At 42.8% G+C, this 22,816-nt stretch overlaps 1 protein-coding gene across 6 annotated transcripts in view; it reads right to left on the bottom strand.

Annotated features, from left to right (window-relative positions):
- The window catches only part of STARD13 (StAR related lipid transfer domain containing 13), a 282,866-nt gene that overhangs the window by 110,514 nt on the left and 149,536 nt on the right, over positions 1–22,816 (bottom strand). The window contains exon 1 of one of the 6 annotated variants that reach the window (XM_084201233.1): positions 3,380–3,457. The exons of 4 other annotated variants lie outside the window; for them this stretch is intronic. The gene's annotated coding sequence lies outside the window, so the exon portion shown is untranslated. Of the gene's footprint in view, positions 1–2,484; positions 2,509–3,379; positions 3,458–22,816 lie in introns of those variants that run through there. One more of the 6 variants, XM_084201230.1, reaches the window with a different exon arrangement.

Here is a 22,816-nt window from a genome sequence, read left to right as displayed (position 1 = left end):
GAGAGGTGCTAACCCAAGAATTGGGGTAGCTGTGCTCAAATACTTTGTCTTAATGGCCTTAAAATGTATGACTCAAAGATAAACAAATTCAAGCAACTAAATAATGATTTACATGCTTTACTCAACTGAATGACTGAATGCAAGTTTTGGTTCTCATCTTGCATCCCCTAATCTACTTTTCAATATATTATTGATAAGTTTCTCTGTGGCACTCTGCTAGTTATGAATCCCATCTGTTAATGGGGTAAAACTCATTCACCTCTAAAAGCACAGCCTATAACTCCACCCATTTTAGAGTACTCTTCCAGTACCCTCTGGGAAAAGGATGGGGACTGATCCAGTACCCTCACACTGCTTACAGTCTGAACAAAGCAAGCAGAGAGGGTGACATGCTGACCCAGCAAAACTTGGTGAAAGTATTGTGAGGGATGGATGGACCTAGGTTTTTCATCCAGATTGTAAACTGGAGGTTTCAAACTGAGTCATATTGGCTAGGCTTAGATTTTTTGGTATTGCTAATACAACTATTTGTATCAAAATAATTAGTCATTACTTGGGGCACAGTAGAAAAAATGTGTGCCTTGGTTTTACACTAGATGTGTGCCTGTCTACATATGGGCTTACAGACAGACATCAGCATCAGTCTGTAAGCCCATCATTTCCTTACTGCTAATGAACTGAGAGTTGACCAACAGCGGATCCTGTCCCCAGCTTACATCAATAAGAAATTATGTATTTATTCTTAGTGGCCCAAAATAAATATTTCATATACTGAACAGTAACATACATCACATGATCAAGGTACTATACAAACATAATTTCCACAGCTCTGTGCAGAACAGGTTGGAAAGCTGTGAAAGAGAAGCAGAGGTCATTCACCACAGACTGACCATCCATGCAACAAGCTGCAGGAAGAAAAGTTACAACTTTGAAACTTCCCACCATGCAGCTTCTCCAAAGTCTCAGCCCCACTGGCTCACTTTGGCAGCCCTGGCTGTCCCAGACAGATTACAGGTTACAAGAGGGAATGCACAGCACCATGACAGGTAGAAGAGGTGTGTTAATCCACCATATCCTCAGTTAATGCTGTTTGAACACTAAATTGGTACTAGCACTGCACCCAAAACATTTTAAAATAAACTTGTAGAGAAATAAATTACCCTTTTTTTCCATTCAATCCAGGCCATACACTGGGTACACAGAATGACATAATATCCTTCCTGAAATCAGAGCTGCAGTGAGGACCAGTATCCTTCAAACACGACCAGTTCCTGAGACTGCCATGCAAACAACTACATTTTCCTAATTACCACAGAAACTATCTTTTTCATCTTTTTAAACCTAGCCAAAGAATTATGCATTGTTTTCTTTATAAATGCAATAAAATTTCATCACTATATTCTGTACTTCTGCCAGAGTTTGACAGCCACAAATCTAAAGAATCTTACTGGAAAGCAACACACAAAAATAGCCACTCCATTTGACTGCTGCTGGTCAAAGCCTCACACCAATTGCTGTGATATTTGCCAGATATGAAAGTGAATGATGTTATCTCCATGCCTGCCCCTAGTCAGCAGAACCAAACACCTTTTTGCAAGCTGTCCAGAAAGTGGCTTTTATCCTCAAGAATTTTTTTTTTCAATGTGACATTTTTCTGCATGTAGGACCACATCCACTTTGGAAACCAGTGCTCTTGAAAAAATTATTCCATACAAAACCATGATCAATACAAAACTATGTATTGATTTGCTTTTTAACCCAGAAAAATCGGTACAGTTGGTTATGGTTTTTATCTTTGCCATTGTGAAGATGATTTTAAATTGTGTGCACAGGCCAAAGGATTTGTTCTGGGGCCAATCTGCATTTAGCTTGAGTGCCATAGACAGACATTCAGAAAAAACCAAATCGATACATTTGTAATGACCGCTTAGATAACTGCTTAAGCAGCTGTGGAAAGCCAAGTCAGCAATTATTTTTAAGGACATGTGACAGATTTTCTAATGTCCTGACAGTTACACACACTTGTTTCCAAAGGATGTTGTCCCAGTTCCCTTCTTCCAGTCGCACTGGACTTCTGCTTCTGTTTTAATTGGATGACCATCTATTCTTCTTTTGTGGGTTACCATGGGCAGGTCTGACCTGCAGCAATCAGAGCAGATGGGCTGGTGCCAGTAACTGCTCAGACAGACAAGACGAAGTTCAGCACCTAAGATACCACAGTAGTTTATGATTAAAAGGTAACTTAGTTAAATCACTAATCATGCACTAGCATTTGTCTCCTGGTGGTCGGTGCATGTGTGTATGTGTGGAAACAGAGAGGTATGAATGACTATTTCAAACCCTGTCTCTAGCCAGATTAATTTGGACGAGAGACAGGAAACGAGCCTGAAACACGAGGCATTAAAACCTGTTCTCTTACGAAACAGCAGACCTGCAGACCCCGCGCCAACGCCGGGCTACGGAGCGCTCCTGCCAGCAACTCACCTTGCTGAATTTTCGTCACCAGCTGGTGACGGGCGAGAATCCTGCTGGTCCTGTAGGGAGGGCGCCGTGCGGGCGGATCGCAGCGCCAGAAGAGCTCCTGGCCCTCGGGGGACACCGCGTTCAGGTAGAAACAGGCGGTGCCCGCGGCCCGGGGCACCTGCTTCAACATCGCCGCTGCCCCGGCCGTCCTGCGGCGCTGCTCCCGATCGGAACCCGGGCAAGGAGAGCAGGGAGGCTCGAAGCCCCAGGGAGCTGCGAGGAGCGAGCGCTTTAAACGCAAAAGGAGTGCCAAGACCTACTACAGCTCGGGATTCCGGCTCTCTCCCACATGATCCGCGCGGGCCAATCGCTCCCAGCGCAGCCTGTGGAAGCGAGCCTGCGGAGCGGGACAGACAGCCTGCGGAGCGGGACAGACAGCCTGCTCCAGCCCGGCACCCCAGCCACAGCCCCGCACAGCCTGCCCCAGCCCGGCACCCCAGCCACAGCCCCGCACAGCCTGCTCCAGCCCGGCACCCCAGCCCCAGCCCCGCACAGCCTGCCCCAGCCCGGCACCCCAGCCCCAGCCCCGCACAGCCTGCCCCAGCCCCAGCCCGTCCTGGTCCAGCCCCAGCCCCGCACAGCCTGCCCCAGCGCCAGCTCCACCCTGTACCGGTCCAGCAGGCACAACCTTTCCCAGCCCCAGCCTGTCCCGGTCCAGCACGCACAGCCGTTCCCAGCCCCGCACAGCCTTTCCCAATCCCAGCCTGTCCCGGTCCAGCAGGCACAGCCTTTCCCAGCCCCGCACAGCCTTTCCCAGCCCCAGCCTGTCCCGGTCCAGCCGCGCACAGCCTGCCCCAGCCGCAGCTTGCCCCAGCCCCAGCCTGCCCCGGCAGCTCCCCGGCTGGTCGAAGTTTACCCAAGCACGGAGGGGCTGCACCGGGCCGCTTCAGAAAGCGAGAAGAAATAGTTGAAGACGTTCGAAAATGCGTGTTTTAGAGTATTCAGGGCTGCCGAAAACCTTTTCCTCCTCTACGCTGCCCAGCTGTTGACTCATCTCTAGAGATGATGCCCTCGCTTACTTTTCTAAAAATCATACCCCTGTTTGCCAAGAAAAAAGTTCGTTTACGGAAGGGCTGTCTGAATCTCCAAAACCACACGGTACAAGGAGCACTGGAAAAAGCAAAGCCCTTGGGATGAAAAAAATTCAACAACACCTAGCAGCAGCCACTCAGCAGTAAACAAAACCCAAGAGTCCCTAACATTAATGCTACCAAGAACTGGTCCCAGCCTGGAAGAGGGAAGGGGGATGGAGATGTTCTCTGTTATTCAGGTTCCTTGCCATAACATCATCTTTTTTGTTCTTGTGGGTTTTTTTCAACAGAAAGAGGGGCACATGTTTTCATTCTTATCCTCACATATCAACCACTGAGTTAGCAGCAGATGCTATTTCTTTAATTAATCATATGGAAACAGAACACTGCCACTTTTATCAGCAGGAGGGCAGCAAATCTGAGTGAAAATATACTGAAAATGCCCTCCTAGTCAAATAATTTTTCATTATATTTTAAAATACCAATATTTTGTATTAATACACCCCTAGTGTGTGCTGCTTTTTAAGAATTATGGGAAATGAGTGATTTCTAAGAATCACAGCTCAGGAATGGTGCTGCCACCTCCATGCCCCTTCCCATGAGACCAGTGTAAGGCTGGGATGTGGCAGCTGACAGCACTGTTGGAGTGGCTGCAAGCCCCAGGCAGCAAGGGCTCAACTCATGGGGGATCTTGAGCTCCCAAAACTCTAGCTGGACATCCATCTGCAGTGACATTATTGTCTGTGTCCTGTTCCCCAGCCTTAAGGCCAACAACATCTCACCACATGCCATGGTACAATGGAGCTCTCCTCGCACTCCCTGCCTCACAGATGCTGACTAGGGCAGGGCCATCAGGTGGCACAGCTTGGGACCTGCCCCTTCACAGAGGACAGGGCAGATATAGTCACCTAAACGTGAGAAGGGGAAGGACAGCTCTTGTTCACAACTATTCATTAAAATTTTGCTCCATGCAAACCCCTTTAGGACATGGTTTTACTGCGATGCAATCTGTTCTCATTACACCTTATGAATTTTATTCCTCATCAATGTGAGACTTGTGCAGTGCCATAAAATGGAGAAATATAATTCCAGGTACTAGAAATTTAAAATGAATGCTGTGGACTGGAAGCTTTCATTATGTGTTATTACCATTAACAGCACCTGCAAGGTCTGTATGTGCTGCTTTTTGCTCCAGGTATGCCTGCATGGTCCTCTCTGAGGCTCTAAGCAGAGACTTCAAATTTAAGAGCAAAGACACAGCATCACTATCATCTATACTCCCAAACAGGGCTGGGCACTGGCAGCCCAGCAGTCCGACTGACGAGTCTCCTCTCTGCCTTGCTGTGCAAGGATTGTTTCACAGGTGTGAGCAGAGGGAGCCTGAACAGCAGGGAAGAGATGGCTCCCATTCCTACCCCAGCTTGCCAAGCCAGTGTGTCAGTCACTCTGCTGCCATCTTTTCAGAATAAATATCCCAGAGACTCTCAAACATCAATGACAGGCACAGTGTTTATCCAAAGAGACATTACCTCCATGCAGGGAAATTCATATTTGATTAATCTACAGTTCTTTGATCTAACTCTATTTTTAAAATGCCATTGCTAATGTAAAGCAAGTATTAACATTTAGTACTACTCTGTTTAAATATTCAGAAGGATTTCTTTTTCCATTGGAAAATGCATTGACTTTTTCAGCTAATGGGATTCTGCATTCTTCCTTGCAATACTTCCAAAGTCTAGGAAGCAGTTTAAGAGAAATGTAATGCTTCAAAAATCAGCCCAAAGAAACAAAAACCACAGCAAGAGCCTAAGTAAGATGTATATACTAGTGAACATGTCCACTAAAGGACCAGCAAACCCAGTTATAGGCTTGTAACAGACAGAAGAGTGCCCCTCAGTGCCCCTGTGACTCCCCATCCCCTCCCATGTCCCCAGCAGAGGATAAGGCAACAGGGCAGAGCTGCCCTGCCAGCTTCCCAGCAGCTCATCTCAGGGGTCACAGAGGAGAGAATGAGAAGCCTCTGTTGCTGAATGATGACTTTCCTCTCAGACACCAGGGTCCAAACACAACTTCAGAGCCAGAGGGTTGCCCCAGGCTCAGTGCTGACGAGTGCTGCCTGTGCTGAGGCTGAATTCTTTGGCTTCAGTCCAGTACTAGCATAGTAGTCAAATAAAACAAGAAACAACAAGAGTTAGCTGGTCTTGTGGTGCGTGTTTGAAAGCTCCTGTGCTTGAAGTTGTGCATGGTGAAAGAAAGAAGTAGCCCTCCTTGCATACTTTTAAAATGACTGTATCCTTGCTTGGTGACCGCCTTGACACTCACTGTTATTTTCAAAAATGTGTCATTCAGACAAGGAAAATCCTTTGGCATCAACCTCTCAGACAAGAACTAGTAGAGAGGTCTAAGTTGTTATATAATAGCACTAATTAATATTTCAGTCTCAGTCTACAGACTGTTTCTGGAATAGTTAATAGAGCAACACTGAACTTCATGCTAATGCATCTCACAAAAGCACTTCAAAATAAAAGCTTTCCCATGCATTTTACAAGGAAATGTGAAGGGAAGGAGCTCCAGCATACACCTGAAATTGCTGCCAGTCTTGACAGAAGCACAGCCCATGAGATGACAACCCAACCCCATGCTCCCATGTTGTGACTGATCCATGCAGGAAAGGAGATTCCTTCATAAAACCATGTCTGGAATTAGTGGGGTTTTCTAAAAACAAACCAGAAATGTCCACACTGATATCTATAGTATAATAACCATGTGTCACATCCAAAGTGACAATCAGTGACTTGATGGATACTGATGGATACTATGGGATATCAGGAATCTTTAACTAAAGACTTATTCACATAGCACAGTGTTTCTGGTGACTGCATGGGCTTAGTATAACTGGTAAAGTCAGCTCAAGGAGTCATACTCCTCTCTGTATCCATTCACAGGCAAAACTGCAACGCTTCATTTCTGTTAACCGATTTTTATGTCTCTCTGACACCTTTTCTCCCTGAAATGGCATTTGGTATGAGAAAGGAGTAAACTATTGGCGGGGAAAGTCGCCCCAGGGCTGCTCATGGATACTGCAGTACCTCAAGGAGTACTGGAGATCTGCTTCCTTTTCACTGCGAGTGGCGTACTGACATCAGCTGGAGAAAACAACACGATGTAATCTAGAAATGCCAAAATATATTTGATAACAAACTGCTTTAACAATCTACTTATGACTGGCTTTTCTGTGCAAGACAACAGTGTGAGTTTCTACAAACCACCTTGGCCTTAGAGTATTACTCCAGGAGGCAGTGGGGTAGTTGAGGATAAATTGAGATGAACATCAATTTCCCATTTGCATTACTATAAATAATATAAATGTAAATATTACCACAAATATTACTATAAATATAAATATCACTATACCTATCACTATAAATATAAATATAAATATAAATATAAATATAAATATAAATACTATAAATATAAACATAAAATACAAACACAAAACTGATTTTATAGTCAGGAGTGCTGATTCACATCTTAGAATGCACACCTCCCAGTGAACTGTGAAATATGTCTGTAATGTTGTACCTGGCATGGAGTTCTCCAGGCTTGGATTGAACCTGCTGTTCTCACACAGTAATCAGCCACTTGATCTTCCCGAAATGACCCGTTTCCCTTTTATTGTTAGTTGCACTTATCTCGTTATTTCACATCTAAAATTTAATGGCAACTTGACAGCCTCTCTTCATTAGAAAGCACTGGTTCTATGAGAACAAAACAGTTTCCTATCCACTAGAGGAGCACATTTGTTATTAACATTAGTGACATGTAGTTAGAAGAAGCAGGAAACTCTTGTTTTCAAGTCACAGAAGAAAAAGATTCAGGCATGTGCTTTCAACTTTCTGATCTCTGGACTCCCTTCTATAATTCTGCAGGTAGAAGAATAGTTCAGTTTGCTGGATTATGGCCTAACTCCAATACCTTATATATGCAATGTGTCCTGGATACTGAAGTCCTATCCACATATCCCTATCCTATCCACACATTCTATATTTCTTACCTGTCTCTGCCTTTAGAGATGCCTGCACAGCAGCTCATGTACTAAGTACAGGCAGTTTCTCCTGTCTCAAATTTAAGAAGAGAAAAATTTCACATGCGGGGAAGCCAAAGCTGTGTTTAAGATGAAGCTGTCACTTACTTGACGTTTTGAATCCTATCTCTAGGACCAGGACTTTTAAAAGCAGAAGTTCACTGCCTACTGTTTAGGAAAAATGTTTTATGTTGGAACACAGACATTTGTTTGAGAGTTGTTTGCTGAGATTACGACAGGCTGCAAACTCTTTCATACAGGGCATGAAACAGCAGGGAGTCTAGAGCAGCCAGAAATGCTTCCCTCTGGCTCAGTGGCACTCTGACTTTCTTCCTGAGGCTGTGCTGGGGCACTGAGGCTCTGCAGCTCATCTGGGGCAAAAGGAAAATAGTTTATGTGAGATTTCTGCATTGCCAGGAAGCGAGATGGAGACAGCTAATAGCCGCATGGAATTACAACAGAGGATTGTTTCACTGGAGAGCCCGATACTGATGTGTTCTGGAAGAAAGTCAGCTGCTGTGTCAACTGTCTGATAGTGAGTTTTAAAAATGAACAGTGCTACACAGGGCTTCTTAAGCCTGAGAGACAGGGCTTACACACACCCTTGAAGATAAAGTTCAAACCAGGAGAGAAGGCTTCTGAACAGTACATCATATCTTTTCTCTTCTTCCAGTGTTCCCATTCCAGCATCAGAGGACAATCCATTTGCATTTTAAGAACCACGTGTTCAATGAATAGTACTGCTACATAAAATACCTCCTGATTGCAAGAACATTGGCAGCCTGGCCACAGCACAGGGGCAGAAAATTAGAAATTATGTGCAGGACTACAACAGTAGTACATTTAGGGAACAAAAGGATGGCAGGGAGGTGACTGACCAGCCACCCAGGCAAACTTATGGAAGTAAGGACACATGCAAAAAGCCAAGAAGATGAGGGTCAAGGCAAGAAAGTATGATTCATCTCATCAATTCTCCTGTGGAGGTGCTCAGGATGTTAAATAAGCAGAGTGAATAGTAACTGATTTGATAAAGGCTCCTCTACCAAGCAATCATAATGAACCTCAGCTATCACAGATAAAAAGGAAAAGACCACTTGTGGTTTAATGACAGCTTAAAGACAGGAAATAAAAATAGTAATAAATAATCTATGTCCACAATGGGATTAGGTTCCCACAGGATTCATACAGACATTAGTGTTGGAACCTGTCTTGTCCACTATCCATACATGGGTTTTATAATGGGACTGAATAATCAGCTGGCAAAATATAATGATGATACCAAATTAGTCTGTCAGTCAAAAGAGAAATTGGTTGTAAACACTGAAGGTGTTTACTACAGTATTGACCAAGAAGGCCTTAAAATTTAAGCTTTTGAAGGCTGATAAATGTAAGGGACAAAAAACACCCTAAAGGTAACATCACAGTGCACAGTGATGGGATTTAATGGGGCTGTTATCTCTAAGGAAACAGGTCTTGGATAGGTTTATGAAAAGCCAATCCAAGTGCTCAGTAGGAATAAAAAAATAACAAAGTGGATTTAAAACTTTTTGGAAAAGTAATTGAGTGCAAACCAACAAACATGGTTACTTTAATACAAATGTCTGCTCACCATTTGGTAATTATGAGGACTTTTCTCACAGTGGATAAAGTTGGGAACAGTAAGTGGGGGTAGGTTCTAAATGAATTAACATAAATAGTTCTCCATATATGTATAGCTGACCCCTGGAAGTCATTGTTAGAGGATACTATGGTTGCCAGAAGTTGGCAGAACTCAAAAAAGGATAAAATCCCTGGAAGAAAAATTCAGCAAGGGCCATTAAGCACAAAATTGTGCTTGTGGCCCAGGACCTCCTTGAACCATGTGAATGCAGGTAGGATATACAACATCTACAAAATCACTATATGCCTTTCCCAGCATTCTATTTTTCCAAAAATAGCTGCCTCTGCCCACTGCCCAACTGGCCATGATAGTGGGTTGGTCTGACCTGTGGCCACCCCACTGGGGCTGCCCTGAGCAGCAGTGGCCAGTCTGTATTCTCACATGAGCTATCCAGATGTACCACCCCACAGCCTATGTAAATGTGGGCTCCTAACATCACACCTAGTGAGAAATGCACCAAAATAACTGCTCCTGGGGTCTGTGGCTGCAGCCTGCAGAATGACAGCATTTCCCTGGGCACAGCCTCTCTGTGCCCTCCTGTCACATTTGCTGGTGAAGTGGGAGCTGCTGGTCTGTTGGCCACAATGTCGGGCTCTGAGGATGTGACCTCTCTGTGCCTTCTGCTCTCCCAGGGGCTTAGAAGGGACCAGGAGCTCCTGGATGGTTGGTAAGATCATTGGAAGGGGTCAGTTGTTTCATCCAGTGCCTGACTGCTAATTTAGGCAGTATGCTCTCACTCTTCTTCAGTTTTTAAGCATTCTTCCTCAATCAAACCACACCAGCATATGAACAGAGACTCCATTGGCCTTAGCTGAACTCTTCACAAGCCAGGAATAGCCAGCATCCCACACTGTGTAAAGTCCCTAAAGACAGTGGTTCTCAACAGTAAATTAAGGAAAAAACCACAACAGTTGGGTAATAGAGTTCAAAAGAGAGGAAGACATTTCAGGTGGCAGACCTCCTCTGCTAAAGTATTTGGAGAGTATTATGACAGAAATGAGCTACAAGTAGTTTCACCTTAGTGCAATTCCATATGCTAAATCTATACACAAGTTCCTGTGGGTTCACAGGAACTCTGTAATATATTTAAGTAGTGGTGGGCTTACACACATCCTAATCTCACAGTCTCTCTAACAAAGTGCTTGGGTAACACACTGATAATATAAGGAAGTGTTTAGATAAACTTAATTCCTTATAGTTATCCAAATACATTGTAAATCCCCACACAGCCCTACTGCTGGTGTCACTCAGCCACAGACAAACATTCCTATCTGAGCTGAAGGTTCATGCCTTTGCAGACTTCAGGTAAGGGCTTTGCTATTTATTTTCTTTTCAACAGGACTCCAGTACTATCATGATCAAATAGGCAAGAGATGAAATATTCAGGTTTTGATCTGGTTTTGACAGAAGTTTTTCCCTCTCTCTGTGCTAGAGAACCAATGCCAAAGTTAGATTTCGTAAAAGTTTTTAAAAAGCAACAAGGCAGAACAGAATAATTCTTGGCAACACTATTTCAAATACAGCAGCAGGGGACTGGTGTCTGGGAACATGGAATTCTCCAGGCTCCTTGAAATCAATGAATACTTGTTGCATGATTTCAGTCTCTGGCCCAGTAAGGCAGACAGACACGATGGTTAGGGCACAGGACTTCTGGCAGTGACTTGCTGGAAGACTTTAGGGAAGTTGTATAACCTGTCTCTGTACACCAGTTTCCTGACAGATAACAGTAATCCTTGCCTTTCTTAACTATTTTGGTACCTATATGTAAAAAAAAAAGGAAATACAATTTTGTAGGAATTTTAATTTTCCTTACAAGCAATATCAGTCCACTAGAGGCAGACTAAAATCTCCTGTAATTGCATGAGCTAAGGAGAAAATAAAAACCCTTTAAAGTGGTCTTATACCTATAGTGGATTCCTTCAGATGAGACACTTATTGTCTAAACTTGCAGATAGCCAGAGATTTCCCAATGTGTTATTAAATGCATGTTGTCAGATCTTATCAATCCTGTGTAACAAGGATGTAGGGTTGTACATGTGGCTCTGCAGAGCAATGTGCACTAACCAACAAGCTGAGTCTGGACTCTAGGGCTGGACTGCAGCCTTGCATGCAGGGAAGTACTCTGTAGCATACATATAAAGTATTTTGTTCACTGACAGTTATAATTCCTCCTTTTTTATCCTACAGTCCCCAGGCCATAACCACCAGGACAGCCACTAGGTACAGCACAGGCATCCCTTGGCTGGTGACTCTTCCTGGAGACCCAGAAAAGCTGGGGCTTTGGCTGATGCATGGGGGAAGTTTAGGATATGGTGGGGTGGCAACTGTTCCTGGAGAGGGACGTCCTGTGCAGAGCCTGCTGACCTGTCCTGCCTCTCCCATCTCCCTAATGAAGCAAACTGAATTAAGCCTTGTGGCAGCCACTGTCCCTGGTGCAGTGTGGGGACATCTGGCCTGGCACGTGGCAGTTCTGTGCTGCTGCTGCTGCTGCGAGGGTGAGTGGGGCCATTGAGTACAGCACAGAGCTGAGGTCTGTCCCCACAGTGTCTGGGAATGGGCCTGTCCATGCCCTGCAGAACAGGGTGTAATGACATTTTCTTCCCCTCACCAGAGCCAGAACAAAGGCCCAGTACAAAAAACTTCATGGACAAGCAGAGAATCTGGTCACTGTCCCAGCCTTGAGGCTGAGCCACCACCTCACAGCAAGTGTGACCAACACACCTGCACACCTACCTGGCTGCATAATATCAGCCCTACTGGTGTCTGATTAGCAACCTCACAAATGAAAAAGCTGAGGGAACAGGAGACATGCATGGATCACTTATTCCTTACCCAAAGCTAGAATTTAGCACAATCCACAGCAAGTGTTCTGTATAGCCCCATCTGTTTGGAGCAGAAACAGTGATGCCTATAGCTTTTAATCCCAAATGATTTCTTTCTTCCTATCATAAAATTTAGGAGTATAAGTTAATTTGTTAATTTGTTATTTGTAGTTATTTGTTAACTTTTTTAATTAACAAAATAATAAAAAGCCCAAACAAATCCCCAGAATAATTCCTGACAGAACTTTCACAATAAAACAGTAGTGGGACAATTTACAGTATTGATATTTATGAACTGGAGAAGTCCCTGGACAGGATTTTCTTTCTTCTAGCAACCAGCTGCTCTATGCATAATATAAGCATTTCATTTTTAGACTCCATATTTCTTGCATACTTCTTTTCACTCACATTTTGCACGGTGTTAAATACACACCACAGAGCTGATGTGTCTCACTGGATAATGCTGCAGATGGTTGGTTTTTTTTTACAGTGTGGAAACCTACCTAACAGCAGGAGCAACAGAGAAGAAAGGGCTTCCCAGAGCTCCCTTTCCAGCCACCATGCTGCTCCTTCTAAAAAAGGGCAGGCAGCCTGCAGCTCTCTTTCCCTATAGCCTGACTTTGGAGAATGATTCCAGTGTAGAGGAAGGGCCAGACAAAGTCTAGAACCTTCAGCAGTGCAGGCAAGATGAACTATTTTCCAGCAAACATTCCTTCCTTCTCCTCCAGTCCCCAAACTTCCTTTCTCCCCTAGCTCACACACCCCCTTGCACACCCTCCTCCAGCAGCCACTTACCAAGATTCTTCCTCTGTTGATTCCCCCTCTGCTCGAAATAGGCACACCAAGAGAGTTGGTTGATAAGTTCCATTCCAGCTGTGAATTTCTTTTTACTCTCTCAATTACAGAGTGATGAAAATATTGCTGTCTGCTCTCATGTTTATCCTGACATCCTCTTACATCCTTCTCACAGGCTTTCTTCCTGTCCCACTGTCTGAATATACAGCTCTGTTTCAAATCAACCTCACGGTGTTCCTCATTTGTTGTTGTCTACTTAAGGTGTTGCTCCATGTTTATGGAATGTAGTTTTACTGGAAAAATTCCTTGGCCAAAACCTTCAAAAGGAACTACTCATCTTGGGTCTATTTTCCAATGCACTTGAAAAGCTCTGACTTTCTGGGAAGGTTGGTTTCCTCAGTCTGGACATTAGACCTCTTTGAAGTATCTCAGTTGGGCAACAAAATGTTGCAAAACTGAAATTGCACCTGACCTGTGAAGAAGGTTTGTCCTCTTTATGTTTCCCAATTATTTCTGCCTCTTGTTCCATCAGATTTTGACAGGCCAGTGCTGTTCTTAGATATAAGGACATGAAATTAAGGCAAAACTGGGTCCTGAAGGAAGTTTCCAGATCATGATATTGTGGAGTTCTTTGGCCCCAAGCCAGAATTCATTGTATACCATGTAATTGCTCAGGATTAGCACATATGTAGCTGAGACTGGAATTGACATTAAAATCCTTTGTACGTACTCTCTTCTTGGATTGCAAAAGAATGAAGCAGAGAATCGTGTATTTCAGTCTTTATTTTTTCTCCTTTTATGTTCTGGGGAGCTTATGAAAAATAATATGCTCGCTGGTTTCTAATATGTTACCAAACATAATAGGTTGAATGATAAATTAAAACCAAACAGAGTTCTGAATGTTTTGCTTTTAAGCCACTAGCAAGCCTGTATTTCTTTAAAAGTAAACTTTGTTCCCACTTCGCTCAGATTAGTGGCACTTCACTTTGCTCAGACTAGTGACACAGAGGCAACTCTGACCATGACACCTGGGAATGACATGAAAATAACTTTTTAAAATAGCAATTGTGATGTGAGGGATTACAGGTCTGCAGAACATTTCAAACGGGAAACAGTCGGTGTGTCTCACAAGCTTAGGTGTAGCTCAGCTAGGAAGTGCACAGTCACATCATAAACCTCCCGTTTACTTTGCTCCTAATTGGCAGCCCTGCCCTGTTAACAACATCAACAAAGAACTATTTACTGAAACCTGGAAGCTAAGAGGTCATACCATAAACTTGTCATGTTGTTATACTCTTTCCTAGGCATTCACTAGCAGTTGTTGTGAAAAACAGGATACCTCAGCCTGATGGACTTCTGTGCTGACTGGGGACACAGAAAAATAAACATTCATATATCAAATAACTACCTACTAGTTTGAAAAGTGAAACTCAGAATGCAGTTTAAAGCATGCATTATGAATTCTGTATGGCTGCTGCCCCTGTTGCTTAGCTAAGCCTGTTAGGGTTCACAAGTAAAATTGTGCAGCTTTTATTACAATGAATTCAGAATGTCTTCTAAAGATGTGTAATTCACATTGTGTAAATCTGCCTCCCCAGAATAAACTGGAAATGAAGAAATTATGCAAGGTTTAGGTACACTGGCAGGTTACTGTCAGAACACGTGCCTTTAAGCGCATATACAAGTGCCACTGAAGTCTCGGGTGCCTCATCAGCTCCATCTCCTGCTTTGCTGACTTGAGCAGGTACTTTAAAATGAAGCCAGAGATGTTATGAGCTGCAATCTCTAAAATTAAACTTCTCCACTGATTTCCATATCAAAGGCACTTAGGTGGCAGCTGAAGAGATGGCTTTTCCCAGTCTGTCACTGCAAGAAGGTCTTTGGTGCTGTCACTTGGCTAGGATTATGGCAAGAAATAAGCACCACCACAGGGCAATTCATTCCCCTTGTCTCACACATCTATTTCAGGATGACAGGACTGGCTTTCAGAGGTACCTATTTCTGTCTTGACTGTAAAGAACCTGGTGTGACTAGCTCAATCCTTTTAGAAGGCATCCCCACTAGACTCACTGCTTTCAAGTCAGGGCAGATGCTTTTCACTCAGTATGTTATTTATAACATGAATCAAGATTGTGTGGATGTAGCATAAAATAGAGCCTGCATTCTGAAGACTAAAAGAAGTGTAAGTGGAAAAGGAATTAATATTTCTTTTCTCAAGTACTGGCACAGCTTCATTGACTTGGCTGTTACATTCCCATTTTGGGATCCAACCTTATTCTGGAGTTCAAGTTGAAGCTATGCTCCCACAGGGCTGACAGGTACATCAGTGGCTGTGTCACACAACTTGGGAAACCAGAAAAATGCCAACATGGACTGTATTCACACCTTCATTGGCAAGACAAGTCTAAGGATGCTGTCCTTGGGATAGGAGCCTGCCTCTACAATTTCACTAGCAGGGTCTGCATAGAGAATGGCTGAAAACAGTTATGTGCTAAGAAACCCAGGGAAGAATTAAATGTTAACTTCTTCCTACTCATTATTTCCTACTTATGTTATTGCTGAGTGTTTCATCCCTGCAATTGTGTGAACATGTATGTTTTAGTCAGGCATCTACTGGCAAAACTGAGATGAGGCTTCCTGTGTAAAACAATGCCCTCTATTAAAGAAGTAAGTCATCAAATAAGGGTATCTATAAATAGAAAGGGTTGTAAAAACAAATAGGGGAAAGCATCTGGTTTGCAGCATCTTTGCACAATTTGCAGTAGCTAAATCTGGAGTCAATTAATGACCTGTTTATTTTCCAAAATTTCAGTAAAATGCCTTGGCAAAAACTTAATCTGTCTCTGGAGAACATCTTACTTCCTTCCATATGTTGCCCGATCTGTCACAGCAATAAACTTCTTCCCAGTTCGAAGCTCCCTAATGATTGCACCAACTGATGCTTTCCCTAAAAGAAGAGATAATGGTTCCAGCCCTCTACAAGCCATGATTCTCCCTTAAGAGAAAGAAATGCAAAGGAGTACAAGAGCAAGTGAGTGCCCTGTGTTACAGCCTCTATTGTGACCTAGAATCCAGAGATTTAAAACAGTTCCTACCTACAATTCATCCCAGATGTTTTATAATCCCTCTGAATTTGATAGTTTCTTTAAAATGCTGCCATGCCACGATTAATGTATATGCCTTGGCTTTATAAACACTTGTCCTGCTGTCCTTGTTTTTTAGGGTGCCTTCCAAAAAAACAGCTTAGGCCGTTTAGTAACTATGCATGTTTATGGTTTTGTATAAAACAAACCAGATGTTTCAGAGTCAATTTTATTTGGTGTTGTCTTGTCTAACCTAGATTCTGCAATTTATTTGTCCTCTATTTCAATCAGATTAGGTATAGTATCTTCTGTTGTATTATATGTTGGAAATATGGATGTTCTGGTACCTTCCTCTTTCTGATGAACTTATATAACCAACCATACTCATTTAATAGATAATCTTTTTTAAAAGAATCTATTTAGATTCTTTTAGGTAGGTTTAGAAGTTAAATATAACAAAACAGACTAATCCACATGATTCAAATATTTAATAATTTAAATTTATACTGCATTTAAATGCTCTGTTGAAATCAGACCATAATCAAATTATGTTTGGTTCTGAAACAAAAGCACTTGGAGCTGTTAGGGATAGGCAGAGACTGCAAATGTTATTACAAAAATATTTATCTGCCAAGCTGATATAAAACTATGTTTCTGATTCTCTGTGGACTAATGTTTCTTTATGTTCAGGAGTGATGGAGTGGGTCAAGTCAGGATGATGAGTGGGTCAAGCCATCCTTACATCAGAATTCAGGGTGTTTCTGTTGATTTCAGAGAAGTTCTTTATTTTCCTCAAAGTGACTGGCAGGAAAACAAATGATCCAAATCTTTAGCTAATAATGAAGCTGTAAAAGTTTCTTCCCAGGAAAGAAACTGGGCAAGTCCCAAACACCTCACCATGTGGCAGAAATTCATGTAGAGGCTCTATGCATGTATGTTTGGTTATGCACATTAGAGCCAGTACTGACATTTTGAATTTTCACTGTGTTTTTTTGGTAATACAGTTTCCCAGTTTATTCAAAAGAAGCTGGTGGGCTCAATGTTGTCATGGGGCTTGAAAATTCTTAACTGAGAAAAGTAAGAGAATATATGGTAAAAATTAAATAATGCAGAAAAGAGGAATCAGTTGTCATTTTTACCTTCCTTGGATATCAGAAATACAGTGATGCTGAATAAAAGTTTAAATCTACAAATTAATGTTTAACAATTGAAGAGAAGCGTGTGCTACACATTGGTTTTACTTGCAAGTACATGATTTGAGTCACTAGTTATACTGTTACCCAGCAGGCCACCACCCATCATTTTTCTTTAACTACCAACTCCTCTAGCAGCTGAGCTATATATTGTATAATTAATTTCTGTTACTTTGTTTAGTGAGCTATTCTGAAGGTGAACAGTTACCTTCTCTCAGATGGTGACTTCCACAAAAGGAAGCGGTGCTGACCTTTGCTGAAAATCCTCACTCCATCACATCTATACAAACATCCTATCCCCTGTGACTGGAGCAGGGGCCAGGAGCAGAGGATTTAACTCAGTGTAACTGAAACAAGGAGCCTTGAGCCTCCAGAGCCCACACCTAGCATGACAGCAGCTGGCTGGGGGCCACAGATAATAAACAAGCCCTTAGGGAGCCCTGGTGAGCAGGGTGTGGCACAGCAGAGTGCAGGATGGGTGCCAAGGCAGTGCCAGCCCAGCCAGGGAGCAGCAGCATCCACCTGGCAGGAAGGCACGGCCTCGCCCAGCTCCACACCCGGCAGGGCTGGCACAGCTGCCCAGACAGCTCGGGCAGGGACACACTGCCTGCACTGGGGGGCACCTGCAGGGTGAGCCCTGCTCTGGGAGGGTGCCCAGGGGGAGGAATTTCTCTGCTTAATGACAGGATGAGGGGATCAACAGCCCGCCTGAGCTGTATCTCACCTATACCCACAGCACGGGCAACAAACAGGAACAGCTGTAAGCCATCCTGCAGCAGGAGAACTAGGACACAGTTGCCATCACAGAGGTGTGGGGATGATTCAAACAACTGGAGTGCTGTGGTGAGTAGCTATAGACTCTTCAGAAAGGACAGGTGAGGAAAGAGTGGTGGTGGGATAGCTTTGTAGGTTGGAGAGAATTTTGATTATCCAGAACTTGATGACAGTGATGATTGGGTTGAGTGTGCATAGGTAAGAGTCAGGGAGAAGGCCAAGAAGGCAGATATCCTAGTGGGACTTGGCTGTAGACCACCCAAACAGGATGAAGAGTCAAACAAAATATTCTGTAAGCAGCTGAGAAAAGTCTCACAATCACTAGTCCTTGTTCTCATGGGAGACTTCTGCTCACCAGACATTTGGAAATAAAAGAAGCTGGCACTTGACTTTATTAAACTTCATATTGTTGGTGATTGCCCAGCCCTCTATCAAAATATCTTGGCAGGGACTCTGCCTTTGAGGAAGTCAACAACTCCTTCCAGATTAGCATCATCAGCAAACACAGTATACCTTTAAGTTCTGCATCCAAGCTGTTTGTGAAGACATTGAAGAACACTGGCCTCTCCATCTTTTATTGTATGCAGGGAAAAACAAAGTGACAAAGGATGAGGAAAAGGCTGCAGTACTTAATCCCTTCTAGTTGTTTATGGAGTACTCAGCTCCCTGAACTGAAAGACTGGGACAGGGAGCAGAATAAAGCCCTCATAATCCCAGGGGAAATGGTCAGCAACCACCTAGATACACCCAAGTCTATGGGACTGGATAGCATCCACACAAAAGTACTGAGCTGGTCACCAGTGGTGTTCTCCAGGGATTAGTATTGGGGCCAGTTCTTAATATCTTTACTGACAATGTGGACAAGGGGATTGAGTGCACCCTCAGTCAGTTTGCAGGTGAGGCCAAGCTGGGTGGGAGTGTGAGGCTCCTGGAGGGCAGGAAGGCTTTGCAGAGGGATCTGGACAGAATGGTTGAAGGGCTGAGACCAATTGTGTGAGGTTCAACAAGGAGAAGGGTGGTGTCCTGCAGTCGGGTCACAACAACCCCATGCAGCACCACAGGCTGGGGGCAGAGTGGCTGGGCAGCTGCCTGGTAGAAAAGGACCTGGGGGTGCTGGAAAACAGCAGCAGGACATGATCCAGAACGTGCCCAGGTGGCCAGGAGTGTTTGTACCCCCATACTCAGCACTCCAATCCTGTATCCAGTTCTGGGCCCCTCACTACAAGAAGGACATGGAGGGGCTGAGCGTGTCCAGGGAAGGGAAACAGAGCAGGGGAAGGGTCTGGAGTGCAGGGCCTATGAGGAGCAGCTGAGAGAGCTGGGGGTGCTCAGCCTGGAGAGAAGGAGGCTCAGGGGAGATCTTGCCACTCTCCACAATTACCTGAAAGGAGGGTGTAGGAGATGGGGACTGGACTCCTCTTCCAAGTCATAGAACAAGAGGGAGCAGCCTCAAAATGCACTAGGGGAGTTTTAGATTGGGTATTAGAAAATTTATTCACCGACAGGGTTGTTAGGCATGAGGCTGCCCAGGGAAGTAGTGGAGTCACTATGTCTGGAAGTATTAAAAAGATGTGTTGGTGGCACTGAGGGACATGGTTTAGTGGTGAACTTGGCAGTGCTGGGTTAATGCTTGGACTGGATGATCTTAAAGGTCTTTTCTAGTCTAAATTATTCTTTATTTATAATTTAAACCATTTACTGAACCAAGGCAATTTTTTGGGAGTGTTTTTAAACACTACTTCCTAAATTTCAAACGAGTATCATATGCATAATGAAATGACAATACTTTAATGTTACTCTTTCATTTTGCGCCTTGAGATAGATGGTTACATATTTGTTTCTGAAGTAACATTTGCAAGTTGGGATTGTAGCAAAATATTTGCTAAAAAAGAGTGTGAATAGTTCACAGACTTGTCAGAATCCATCTGTTTGTGTCTATTAATGGGTACATTCCCAGCTGTGGTCTTTCTAATGTAATAAATAAAAAGTTTCTTTCTTACGATAAATCCAGTCGCTGAAATCTCCTTGTAAAATTGATTTATTTCAATAAAAATCTGTACTTATGTTAAAGACACCTCTTAAAATGAGCATGACCATGAGATGCCATTTGCATATCATTTCAGCAGCCATCTGACACATAAACGACTCAGACTTAAATAATTTACTACAGCATTTTTCTGGTTAAGCTGTGGAAGAGCATGCCGTTCAGATCAGGGTGAGAGGGACAGGGATGGGAAAACACAGGTGTATTTAGCAGAGGAATGAGAGGCACATCCAAAATAATCTAAAGGTTAGGACAAATGCTTAGTTCTCACTCCTTCATGCAATGAATCCAACACAAATTTACGTAGGTGTGCAACACACTTTAGAGAAGTCCAAGCTATGAACCAATGCAGGAGGTCCCTAAATCTTTAGGAACCCTTTTTTGTAATGCTGTGTGTAATTTTTTTGCATTTTGACTGAGAGAAGTTACATTTCTAGCTTTGGTTTTGATTTATCTCATTCACCATTCTCTTAAGCTATCCTTATGCAGCTACCTTACCCTTATCCTATGCAGCTACCCTACATTTCTTCATAAATTGCAGCAACAGAAGACGATACACAAAGACATTTCAAACTAATTTTTGCTCAAATTCAGACAGACCTAAGGTATCTGTATCTAAGGTACATTTGAACTATGCTACTGTTCTGAGGCAGTATCCCTTTAAATTACTTCTGTAACAAAACCAATACTCTACTTTTGTGTCTGTCTTTTAAAGTGCTTCTGCATTAAATTACCTGTGAAGGTTCAGTGCCCTTCTGCATCATCATGGCCTGGAAAACCAGTCCTCCCCAGAAAAAATTCCTTGGTTTATTGAAGCACCAGTGCCCTTCATTTAGCTCAGGCAACAGAAGAAATTAATTATTCCCACGTTACTTTACATCCGTGAGGAGTAAAATTTCTGAAGTATTTAGAAAATTAAGCAAGCTATTTAGAAGTTAATGAACTTATCCTGCTGCTAAAGAAATACCTATGGTTTAAACAACTTTTTTGGTAAGTATAAATTTTAATTCATAGTGTTTTGAAATAGATTATGAATCAAATTCTTACACCTTAAAGACAACCAACATTTATAAGTTCCAGTGCCTCCTCCTCCACTGTACTACAGCATGTTGCTGGATCTGTAAAAATGATTTCTGTAAAAAAGGTTTTATAGAAAATCTTTTCTATATACTTACTGTTCAACAGCAACAAAGAAAGAAATCAGTATCTCTATGAAACGGTCCGTTGAAATACAATTCACTCTGCTGATTATATACAGCAGAGTATGTTTAGTTTTGATCACCATGCTAGCTGAAAGCATCTTATTCTTTAATTCTTATAATTTCTTTTCTACTTCTACATTGCTAGGGGTCCTGCTGCAAAAGCCCAGGAAATGAGGCTCCTGGGTGGCAGTCTATCCCAGAGGACAGAGGATGCCTTGAATATTGCACTGCCTCAATAAAGCCAGCTGCTGTGTCTGATGCTGACGCTGGGTTCGCACACTAATTGACATTACTGTATGTAAATTACTGCCCTCTACTGGGATGACAGGCTGAGTGTTCCACGTGAAATGGATGGCCTGTCAGGTAATTACCCTGATTGCTGAAGCCTGGTGTTTTATGGAAGCAAGGGCCATGGATCCCGGCTGTTCCCGATCCCTTCTTGGAGCATAGCTGTTTGCTGCACACGGATCTGCCTGCATTCAGCCTTTGCCTATTGGCAGTTCAAGGTGCACCAGGTGGGTCTGACTGTCAAAATATTTTCCTTTTTTCACTGCAAACAGGATGTGCAAAGGAGCTACAGAAATACACTTCTCTTGTGAACGCCCTACTGTCAGTCAAGACAACTGACACCCTAATGTCAGTCAACCTTCTACCCTGTCATATTTTTAAGCCTGTAATAATCAAAAGAAAATATCACAAATTCTTAATTGATTGAAAATAATATTCCCAAACCAAATTTTCAAGAATCACAAGACAGGCACCACTTCTTTAAAATCATTAGATTAGCTTGAAACTGACATTTTACAAAAGTTTTTTCTTGGCTCTTCATACTCTGAAGTTCACATTTTCTTTTTTAATTTGCTAGTAAAATGTGCTTAAGTAGAAGTGAAAGCTGGTTTTCTCAATGAATTGCTACTCAAGGAGATGACTTTTAAAGAGTTATGATATATAGCAGCACAAGATTTGGCCATGGTATGACAGAAAAAGCGAAGAAATAAGGAAGAGCAATACAGAACATCTGTCTCTCAAGAAATCCAAGAAGTACAAAATATAAGAAGACAAATGTGTGTCAAAGCCCTGCTGTGAAACAAGGTCAATGCCTGGCAAGTATTGTACAAAATCAAATTGTTAAGTTATCTAAATTCTCAGAATCCCTAGAAATATGACAATATTTGACATTTTGAAGGGTTTTTTTCATTAAAGCAAAAAGACAAAATTCAGAATTGGGACTTCCTGATTCCAGAAACTAAACACCACATCCTACTGTAGCTGGGAAGGCAGAAGAATAGGAGTCCAGTCTCCAGTGCCTTCCTGAGTCCAGAAATTTCATGTTTCAGAATTTGCTGGCCAGCTACCAATAGACTATCAATGTTCACTAGGCAGCTGAAAGTTTATTGTGGATATAAATGTTCCATATAAATGTTCTGGCATAGTTATTATTATATATAAAGTCACTTGCACAGGGATTGGAAGCAGCCTATAGGATTACAGTCATATGAACAAATACAAAAGCACCTAGTAGGAAATAACTGAGAAGATACATTATTTAATATGCCATGACTGATATACAGAAGCAATCTTGGAATGTAAAAGCATCATCACTGT

The sequence above is a fragment of the Fringilla coelebs genome (genome assembly GCF_963513975.1).
Source record: "Fringilla coelebs genome assembly, chromosome: 2".
Lineage (NCBI taxonomy): Eukaryota > Metazoa > Chordata > Aves > Passeriformes > Fringillidae > Fringilla > Fringilla coelebs.
The sequence above is the reverse complement of the archived record's forward strand: the minus strand, read 5'-3'. Positions and strand labels throughout refer to the sequence as shown.